An 11,017-nucleotide genomic window follows, 5' to 3' on the forward strand; every position below is an offset into this window, starting at 1 on the left:
AGCTTGGTTTGATAAAATCAGAAAATGGATTTCTAAATTCAGTCATGAGTTTTTTCCTTTTTAGCTTTAAACTGTTTTTTTAACTGTGCATCCAGGGCTTACTCGAGTGCATCCTGATGAACAACAGGAAAAAAAAACGTTCCTTTTTATTGCTGTTGAAATCTGTGACCGTTACACTGGAGCTTTAACATCCACATGCATAAAAGATGCATTTACATTTAAACTCTTAGATTCATCTAGTTAATCTAAAGCATATTCACAAACAAATGAATAAACTGTACACTGTCCTCCACCTAAGCATGTATGCATTCACCCCCCACACACCTCATTACAGAGACAAAGCCATTCTTTTTGATTCCAAGCTGACGTCAATCCGAATCATCGGCACTCCCGGAGCATCTCAAAGGGGAGGGGGAACGAGGAGAGCAATCAACCCGATTAGGAGAACGGTGGATTCACAAAGTGGTTGACACCTATGGGGGAAATGTGAGGAGCAGGGAGGGAGACAATTGTGTTGGTGGAGGTACTGTCTTGTCTTGACTCCTCTCTGATCAAATAGGGTCTAAAATATTCCCAGCCAGGCGTGAAAGCGGGAATAAGAAATGTGCTCGTGGCTGAGGCAATGGAGGGACTTTTTGTACAAGGATGCCACGATGTTGCACTACCTGGTGTGGAGAGAAAACAGGAAACCAGACGGAAAGAGGTAATTGGACAGCTTTAAAAAAAGTGTCTCAAAAGAATGAGGTGAATCGAAAAATCCAATTATCATCTCTATAACCTACTTATTCCCCAACACACTCGCACACACATACACCAAAAAAGAGATCTGTAGCAGAGATTGTCATCCTGCTGGTCGTCACACGCCTACCTCAGACGAACAACACGGGTCAGGACGCACAATCGCGCATCGGTGTAGCTCGACTTGTTGTGCTATGACGCAAGTCTTCTGGGGAACACAGCAGGTCGGGGCACACACATATCTGCACATACAGAATAGGTAAAGGTAGGTAAAAGGGTACTGAAGGAAACTGAGATGCTGACATGATGCTTCTCCAGTGCATACATCTGTGCTGTGAATATGAAATCACCAAGAATCAGTGCTACACATGCAAATGCTTCACAGCTAGCGTTTAACTGGATAAACTGCAAGTCGCATTTTTCGTGGTGTAGATGATGTGACTGTTAATCTTTCCAGTGTTGGTTTATTAAACACTTACTTGGTTACTGTTACTTACATACAGCAACCAAAGAGCCAGACTTTCTTCTCGTTTTAAAAGTGAGCAGTATTACTTTTTGAAAGGTTTTCAAACTTCTATTACTAGAAACGTGTCACAAAAACACAATTTGTTTTCATTTCTTTAGCTGAATCTATGAAAAATGCCAAAGATAACACAGCTTGACAGACACAAAATAGCATTTTTTGCACCAGGAAAACACCCCCCAGCAGATGAACTGTATCTGTAAGTCATGTCCTTGAGGAATAGGAAAGAAAAATCCAGCAAAGACCTGACAGAGGACCTGAGAGATGAATCTGGTCCTCCAGTTGATCAGTTTCAGTTTACTGTTCACTGAAGGCTAAGACAGGCTTCCTAAGCCATTCTTAGGAAAATCAAATGCCAAATGACAGATGAACTGGACTGAAAGTCAGCGCCAAGAGGTCTGATGGAGTGACGAATCCATAAATATCTATGGAGGTGGCCAGGAGGTCCAACAGTGAGTGTCTATAGCCATCTGTAAAGCACGGTGGAGGCTCTGTCAATGTTTGTGTTAGCATTGGTCTCTTTAAAACTGAGGAATTATGAAAGCTGAAAAGCTGTCAGAGTTTGATCTACTGTCAAAAATAATCTGAAAAGGATCTGACTGGAAACAGCTTTTTTAAAATGACAGAGATCTCAAACACACTGCCAATGCAGTAAAAGCATACGTGGATAGAAAAGCACACAGTGGAACACAACAGTCATAGATTGGTCTCCCTAGAGGCCGGACCTCGACACTAGTGGAGCAGTGTGGGATAATGCTGACAGAAAATAAAAAGCAGCAACATCTAAAGAAGAGCTCTGAAAGAAGCCTAGAAAACGATTCCTGGAGACCAGTGTTGGTCAAGTTACTTGAAAAAAGTAATCAGTAACTAATTACTGATTACTTCCCCAAAAAAGCAATCCCGTTACTTTACTGATTACTCGTTTTCAAAAGTAATTAATTACTTAGTTACTTAGTTACTTTTTAAAAACACGATTTACAACCTGAATAGTATGGAACTCCAAAGTGTTCAAAATTAAATAAATAAATAGGTCAAGATGAAATAAATAACTATGTGAATAAATAAGACACAGATATGTAATGTGAGAATGATATTGTGAAATAATGGAACACATTTTGAAAAAAATGCTCATTATTGTGAAATATATTGCATTCTGCTATATAAATTTACTTATTATTGTGAAATATTATTTCATGGTCATTATTTTTCACAATAACAGAGATTATTCCTGAGGCATTTTATTTATTTCCAGCCGTTTTTAGTCCAAAATGACCTTTTTTCAAAGTCAGTCTTTATTTCAAAATCCCGTTTTTCCCGATGGTCTATTTATTTCATAATGCGACTTTTCAGCAGAATGACTTTGTCTGTCAATCAATGTAAGTGGGCTGGACCTTTGCACCTATTGGCTTATCGTTTACCATCGACTAGTTTTCCTGGATACCGGCTCCGCGGACGGCTACTGCAGCTAGCAACAGCGTGCTAGGTCAAAAGTCACGGAGGATGGCGGACTGGTGTGAACTTCAGCCAGTTCTGCTCATTTAAGCAAATCAGATAGAGAGGGATCATTTACCTGTAGATACTGTTTTGAGTCGTTTAGATGTTTCTGAAATGCTTGGGATGATAATTGCTCTTCAAGATGTTCGCATCGATGACAGCATTGTCAAAGGTTTAAGATCAATTCAGCACCGTGTTCGTTTGGAATACGCCGAGGAAGAACAGTCTTCAAATGTTGGCCGTCCACGTCTAGAAATCCCGGTGCAGCACTCAGGACTTTAGTGCTGTCCGGGATAACCGTCGGGGTAATTGCCGATACATTTTCTGTGTCTCCGAGCACAATTAGGAGGAAAATGACGGAGGATGGTCTAAGGTAAGTTTATGCTGTAATTGAGCACCTGTGTGATTCTGTACACAGCATTGTTTAGGTGTTGACCTTAATTATGACGTTTGACAATGAATTATTATCGCTTACTTTTTTTTGTTACTGTCTAAACTAAGTGGGGCAGCTACGGCTAAAGCTATCGGCGCCATCTCGGCGTTGAGACACGTTTAGCAGTGTTAGCTGTTAGTGTGTTAACTCGGAGACTGGGGTCAGTGGAGCCTGTAGGAACCTTTTACACAGAGAGTAGACCCACCAGCTTTCCACAGTCTACTTACTTATCACATCTTGTTAGACAACAGGGTCATTAGTGCTTTAAATAGTACATAGTTGAATGTTTCATTGCTGTTTGCAGTTGATTGTTCTCTGATAACGCATAACAAGGTTGATGTTAAATAGCGAGTTTATTGAAATGGTTTTGTCTATTTCAGCAGCATTATAGATATACTTTCTCTGGTGTCTTCGGTAAAGCTAAAACAAGAATACATTTACATCCTTGGTTCTTTCAGCATTAATTTGAAAACTTTGAGATTTGCTGTGCGCCTCCCAAGCCATTCTCTTTTATCCCACCTGTCAGGTATAGATGGCAATACTTTAAACAAAGTTAAATTTGTTATACCTGAAGAGAACCAATCCTGACCTAGAATGGGTGAATGAATAATTAGTTGGTAGCCAATGCCTAAGCAACTCACATAGGCCCTGGCAGACTCAATAAGTCCATCTAGGAACAGCTGCAGGAAACACCTCTTCAGTTTAGATTTAAAACATGTGCATGCTCTTTCAGGTTGATGAGGATTATGGTGTGGACTGGACAGGACAACATAATCGCTGCCCATCAAATGAGATCACCATTCCTGAGATTCAGCTCCCAGATGCACTGAATGAACAAGACCCTGCTGTGCTACCAATACTTCAGAATCACTTGTAGAAAGACATTATTACATTTAATCAGTTTCTATGTCAGGAGGATTTTTTTTTTTTAATTTCTACAGCTTTGTAGCTAATACTGACTCAAAACAGCATAACCAATTTCATTTTCAACAAAACAGTGAGTGGCTATAAAACAGGATTTGTTTTATACAGCTGTCACTTTAATGATATTCATTTCTTGGTTGGATATACAGTACATGTCAACTCTGAGCAGATTTAATACAATGAACACAGTAGAGTAGTGTAACATCTTAATTCAAATAATTTTTTCTAGAAATTTTTTTTGTATCAGTAGCGAGTATAAACAAAACATATTGTGTAATTTATAATGTACAGTGAACAACTGATTTTGATATCTGAACTCTTCATCAGTTTATATTAAAAAAGCCATAAATGCACACCTGTACTCTGTATTTTTCACTGTCAAGTGTATTAAAAAGAACTAGAACTCACTAGATTGTCCGTTTCTTTGAACACCGAGTACAGTAATGTGATGCAAGAAAGAAGAAATGGTCTAATTTTACCATGTGGTTATGGAATCAATCGTAAACCAGACCAAAACCTGAGTCAGTAGAGTTGAGACACACCTGAATGTCCATTAGAAATGACTCATAGGTACAGTAGTGTGCAGGAAGACGTAGTACTTCAAAACCGGTGGAAGACTTTGGAAGATTGCTGTTGACCACTTCCACAGTCATTTCTCGGCAAGACTTCCCATCCTGTCCAAAACTTGATGAGGGCTTTTTGTTGTGCACAAGATGCTGCAACAGAAGATTGTTTTAAACTATAATGACATCCTATATTCATTATTTTGAATCTTTTATGGAGAAATACCATAAAAGATGACCACTTACATACAGGGCACCAGACATTTTTGCCCCACTCAAATTGCTGTTGTAGCTTTTATAGATATTTTTATGTTAACAAAGCTAAAAGTAGTCTACATACAATTCTAGTGCAACTGATAATGCCACCACTCTTATGTATTGCATGGAGCAAATAACAAAACAAAATTATACTATAGCGTAGAGCTGGGCGATAGAACGATAACGATATGTATTGCGAAATAACTTTTTCTCAATAGAAAAATTAAACTATTGCGATAGACCTCACCGCTCTTGTCCTTTTTATAAAAAAATAAATAAAAATAAATATCGTGATATGAAAAAATCTCATATCGCCCAGCTCTACTATAGTGTACTTTGTTAATGACCCAAGATCACTGGACTGTATGTAATTTACCAAAGTATAATCAGAGAAAACCAATGGCAAAATACCTATCGCAGCAGACTTGCCATTTTCAATGAAGGACCGAAGGTAACCTGCCACTCTGCATTTATCCTCGAGAGCATTCCTCTTCTTCCTCATCTTCATCTTCTGTGGCAGGCCACAGTCATTTTATAGCTTTACTTATCTTGTAGTCTTAAGAGCATCAGCAACATTAGGTGTATTTTTATTAAATGTAACCCAGCTGTTCAACTAACCCACGCATACAAAACAGTATATTGGTGTTTTGTGTCAACAATTAATGTTCATCCTTCATAAATTAACCAAATACCTTTACTATTCAGATGTTAAAAGATGTGACCTGACCTTACCTCACAACAGGGAGCAGTCTCTGATTCCCTTGGTAAGAAAGGAGGAATGATGTCTGATCTTTCTGTCAGAAGCGGCCATACCATGGTTTCCTTAAGCCCTTTCCTCAGCTGCTTGACTTGACGACTTGTTTGTGTTATGACCTACAACGGTGAGACCAAACCAAAACTGAAGTTGGAGTCTGTAAAGTGACACACACTTTAAATGTTAAATATTTAAAGAACATCCACTGTACTAGTAAAAGCATTTTCAAATTATACCCACTTACAAAATCACTACGTTGAACTAAAATTGCTTTCTTTTCTTTCACATAGATTACTTGTCTTCCATATTAGCACAGAAGATAAGCCACTTTAAAACAGTCATGAATAACTATTACCTACAACAATGTAAATAGTAATACAGACATTAACCCAGAAGACAATTATTTTCTCTTACCTAATTTATAGAATTCTTTGCTATGATAAAAAACAGTATTAAAAAAAATCTGTGACTAAACTGATTAAAAAGCTCATTTTTGCCAGACAGACAGACTAACCAAGCAATAATAACATATCGTTACTTACCCTGAACAGCGTTTCGTGGAGTGGAGCTAGCTGTGATAGCGTTAGCATTTGCTAACGTTAACACTGTGCGGTTGTGATGAGAACTTGGACCAGGGACCACTTCATCTCCAGTACACTGCTGCAATACGCAGACTGAGGTGAAGACGTTCAATCTAAGCGGTTAGCAAGTTCTCTGAGTAACTCAGAAACGGACTTGTTTCCTGCAGCCATGCCCTTCACAAGAATTGATACACCTGTAACGTTATTCGCGCCCAGTGTTTTGCATTTGTCGGTGCCTTAAGTTTATTTTGAGCTGCATACTGCCGCCAGCTGCATAGGAGATGCATTGCACCATTAAACCTAAATCGACAATTCATGTGCTATTACTTATGTCTGAGTAAAGGAGCAACCAATCACACAACCGGCTCCGCCCTGTCTTTCTTGATTGACAGACAAAGTCATTCTGCTGAAAAGTCGCATTATGAAATAAATAGACCATCGGGAAAAACGGGATTTTGAAATAAAGACTGACTTTGAAAAAAGGTCATTTTGGAATATAAACGGCTGGAAATAAATAAAATGCCTCAGGAATAATCTCTGTTATTGTGAAAAATAATGACCATGAAATAATATTTCACAATAATAAGTAAATTTATATAGCAGAATGTAATATATTTCACAATAATGAGCATTTTTTTCAAAATGTGTTCCATTATTTCACAATATCATTCTCACATTACATATCTGTGTCTTATTTATTCACATAGTTATTTATTTCATCTTGACCTATTTATTTATTTAATTTTGAACACTTTGGAGTTCCATAGAATAGGTGATAAAGTGATAGATCTTTCAGCCCAATTCTACTTTTTCTGCATAATCCATCATACAAAATGTAATCAAATGGAAAAGTCCCTTTTAAAACTTGTTTTATTAGTTTTGATCTTTTAACTTTATGCATCAAGCAAAAATGTAATTATATGCAACATTCTCTGACTGGAAGAAATTTGTTTAACATTTAAACCTATTTTCTGCACATTCCAGCACATAAAATAATTTTCTTTTGTGTTTACACTCACTCTTTCAAATAGATGCAAGTAAAACACAGCAGAAAATAAATAAAGTCAAAGACTAGCGGCCCTTTTGCTCTATTTTAACCTGTAAAGCAGGAGTGGTGTAGGCGGAGGTTTACCCTGGAGCAGGTGTGCCGCAGCGGTCAGTGGAAGATTCCGCAAGTTTCTCTGTGAGTTTCCCATTACGTCGTAGCGCACTTGGTACTTGTTTGGAAGTTTAGGGGGTTTTTTCGCTGTAAAAAGAAGTTTTCTTCCCACGCACAATGGACGCTAATGTTTTTGTCACTTTTTATGGAATCAAACTCAAAGTAAAGTCAGTGCTTCCACGCTTTAAACGCTGAATGCTCATACTCTCTCCCACACTCGATATATGATCCATTGTTGATCTGCACACAGCTGTTGTCACAAACGTCGCACTCGCTTACGTCACTGTCGTGAGACATTCTCACAAAAAAATCATGCTTTTAGTAACGCAGTAACGCAGCGTTCCTACAGGAAAGTAACGGTAATCTAATTACGTTTTTGCAATAGTAATCCCTTACTTTACTCGTTACTTGAAAAAAGTAATCTGATTACAGTAACACATTACAAGTAATGCGTTACTGCCCATCTCTGGTTGAGACTTACTTGTAGAAATGATGAAAAGGCTTTCCTTAGAGAGCTCAGGCTGTGTTAAAGAATAAAGGTGTTCACACCACATTTTGACTTTCACACTCATTAGAATTGTAGAAACACTGTTTTTGCCATATTACACACACACACACACACACACACACACACACACACACACACACACACACACACACACACACACACATATATGTGTGTATATATATATGTGGAGTCAACTGCAAAGGTTGGTACCTAAGGCAGGAGGAGTTGAGGTCAGGGAGAGGAGAGGAGAGGCACCAGAGTGCCTTTGGCCTTGTAGTGGGTTTATGATTGTGGACGCTTATTCCTGCTCTGTGGGGAAGAGTGTGTTTGATCATTTAACCATTTGATTTTATGCCTTTTCTTTTCAATGGTTCTTCAAAGTTTTTTTGAATTGGCACCTAAATGCAATCCCCGCTTTCCTCTATATTTTCCACTGCAATCTTTGTAACTTATGATCATGATCAAATGCAGGATCAAGGCGGAAGAAAGGTGCAGAGTTCACAAAAAGACTACAGACAAAGTCAGTGTCATTCTCAAAATATTTAGTAGATGCCTGTACCTGGGAAGACCTTGCTCAAAATAGAATAAACATGGAGAGATAAGGAGCCATAGATGTGCTCAGACAGGGAGCCAAAGTGAGAAGCAGGGAAGTATGAAGGACTCCAGCACCTTACATTAAAGGACCTCCACCACCATCCCGCGGGTGACCCTCATACACAGTCACAGATGATCAAATGAGTCTTTTATAATTTTTTTATCTCAGTGTTCTCATACAGTAAGCTGGGTGTTAGCTCCCAGTGTGGTGTCAACACACCACATAACACTCCAGATTGCTGTTTGTGGATAATTATAGTTCTCTGTTGTATGCTCAAAAAAAAAAATCATGACTTCTTTCAATGTAATTTCTGAGAGAACAGAAAACAGTGACGTTCCTGGATTGATCTGAAGTTATATTTCTTTGTGCTGTTTTATACCCACAAATACTATTGGAACAACTGTCAAACATATTTTTGACAGGACTATATTAAATTGTTAGAGCTCACTTTGTCCAAACTTTAAAGCAGATGTAACATACTTGTGATTGCTTTGTGATTTTTTTAAATAAAAAAGTAGTTACTGTTGTGATGCCAGAGGTCTGTACATAGTCGAAGAGAAGTTGAAGTTCACAGACGCAGCAAAGCAACCTTGTGTCAAACAAAAAAACAGACTCAACCAGCTCATTCTGGTGCCCCTGAAAACAGCTGGTTGTTGTATGTTGATACACATTGTTTCACAGATTTATTCATCAACATGTGTGAAAGTATCTGAGAAACTGACATTTTATATAAATGATGAGTAGGAGAGGTGAAGTCGGTCTACTGTCTGTTTTTCTTTGGTTGCGTGCGGTGCAGTTGGAGCTGGAACAGCCTGTTTCAGACATCAGCTGAACTGGCTGACCCGCATAGTTTAAGATAATTAAAAGTACCAAGAGCCGATGTAGAAGAGGAAGAGTGTGTGTGTGTGTGTCCAGCTTTGCCTGCTTCTTTTTTAAAAATATTTTTTATTATTTGAGGTGTACTGTTTCTGTCTATTTTATGTTGTATTAATATCCATCCATCCACTTACCCAATTGTTATTGTTATTAGGAGGGGGTAAGCCAATCCCAGCTGTCGTAGGGTGAGAGGCAGTCTATCACAGGGCTGTGTGTAATTAGCAGCAATACTTTGATTTTGTTAATACAGAGGTGAAAGAGTATTTTGTCAAGGAGATTTGTCACTTTCTCACCTCTGTACATTACACTACTTCATTCAGATGCTCCCTTTACGTTTCTCCACAGTAGTCATATGCCTCCATCTCACTCTATCCCTATCATCCTGCGTGTCCTCCTTCACTACATCCACAAATTTTCTCTGTGGACAACTGCTTTCCATCTGTACATCGTATCAGCCAGCTCTCTCTATTATACACACCAGTCTCCTAACAACTCTTTTCCTTGTCTGTAGAAACAGTAGCACAGTTAACATCGGCACCCTGTTGGCCAACAGTGGCAGAAACTGTTGTTAACCTGGTCCCGTACCATGTCCAGTATGGAAGTCTTATTCTTTACAATTCACATACTTGTTTTTGGCAAAGACTTTACAACGGACGCCCTTCTTGACACTACGCTCTCCATTTATCTGGGTTTAGAGCTAGTGCAAGTAGAACGCTAACAGGGGATATGAAATCAAATGTGAGGATGTGATTATGGCCATTTCTATACACAGTCCCCCCGTTTTTCCTCATTTCCTTCGGCGAGAGGAAAAGCAGCATTTGGTGATGTCCATGAGCTGGAGACCTGCCTAAGGTGCAATGATGCAAATATTAAAAACAGCCCTTATGTTTTCACAATTCGCTTCACACTGGTCAAAAGCAGTTTTATTTACTGTAATAAAATCACTGCATTCACTTGGAAGAGAGAAGAAATATAAAAGTGAAACACAGTTCAAGAAGGTCTGAGTGGTAGGGAGGTCCAGTCTCCTTGAGGCTAAATCCAGACAATGACAATCTTTCCATATGGAAAAGAAATAGTAAAAAATTAATAAGAGACTTGCATAAGATGTGGCCTACTTCATATAGTGAATTGCATAAGGCGTATAGATTTACTCATGAAAGTGGCCACTTTCTCATTACTTTCATATATTGTTTTAGTAAATATCCAAAACATACAAGTTTCATTTATATAATTCAATTTATAATTGATTTATATAATTTCATACAAGTTTCACACAAGACAGATACAAACTTTATAACATTTATATATATCTTTTCCATATGGAAAAGATATATATAAATCTTGTACGTGCTTTGTCTTTAGGGGCCACCGTATATATTTATATATAAACATATATAAATAAAACCACAGTTTTTTTTACATTAGTAATTCGTTTTGTGCATAATTTTATATTGTTGTTAATAATAAATTAATTAAAGCAACAAAACAACCTGAAGAGCCGGTTGTGAGCCGAAAGAGCCGGTTCTCTAAAAACAGCCAGAAATCCCATCACTACACTCTGCACTTTGAATACTCCGTTTGCCTGACAAACATCATCTATCAGATGTGGCA

General features: G+C 38.2%; 2 long non-coding RNA genes across 5 annotated transcripts; one reads left to right on the plus strand and one right to left on the minus strand.

The window, feature by feature from the left end:
* The first annotated feature begins 2,270 nt into the window (after positions 1-2,270).
* Positions 2,271-4,519, plus strand: LOC308409252. The gene is made up of 2 exons (XR_013973984.1): positions 2,271-3,128; positions 3,922-4,519. It is a non-coding gene; the product is annotated as an uncharacterized lncRNA (long non-coding RNA).
* Positions 4,312-6,592, minus strand: LOC308409250. Of its 4 annotated transcripts, none has more exons than XR_013973980.1 (3): positions 6,230-6,583; positions 5,666-5,806; positions 4,312-4,828 (listed from the first exon to the last, which is right to left on the minus strand). It is a non-coding gene; the product is annotated as an uncharacterized lncRNA (long non-coding RNA). The 4 variants fall into 4 exon arrangements; XR_013973981.1 differs by lacking the exon at positions 4,312-4,828 and adding an exon at positions 5,363-5,444 and having other exon boundaries at positions 5,666-5,844; positions 6,230-6,592; XR_013973982.1 differs by lacking the exon at positions 4,312-4,828 and adding an exon at positions 5,363-5,489 and having other exon boundaries at positions 6,230-6,584.
* Between the last annotated feature and the right edge of the window lie 4,425 nt (positions 6,593-11,017).

The sequence above is a fragment of the Rhamphochromis sp. 'chilingali' genome, assembly GCF_963969265.1.
Source record: "Rhamphochromis sp. 'chilingali' genome assembly, chromosome: 13".
In the NCBI taxonomy this organism is placed as follows: domain Eukaryota; kingdom Metazoa; phylum Chordata; class Actinopteri; order Cichliformes; family Cichlidae; genus Rhamphochromis; species Rhamphochromis sp. 'chilingali'.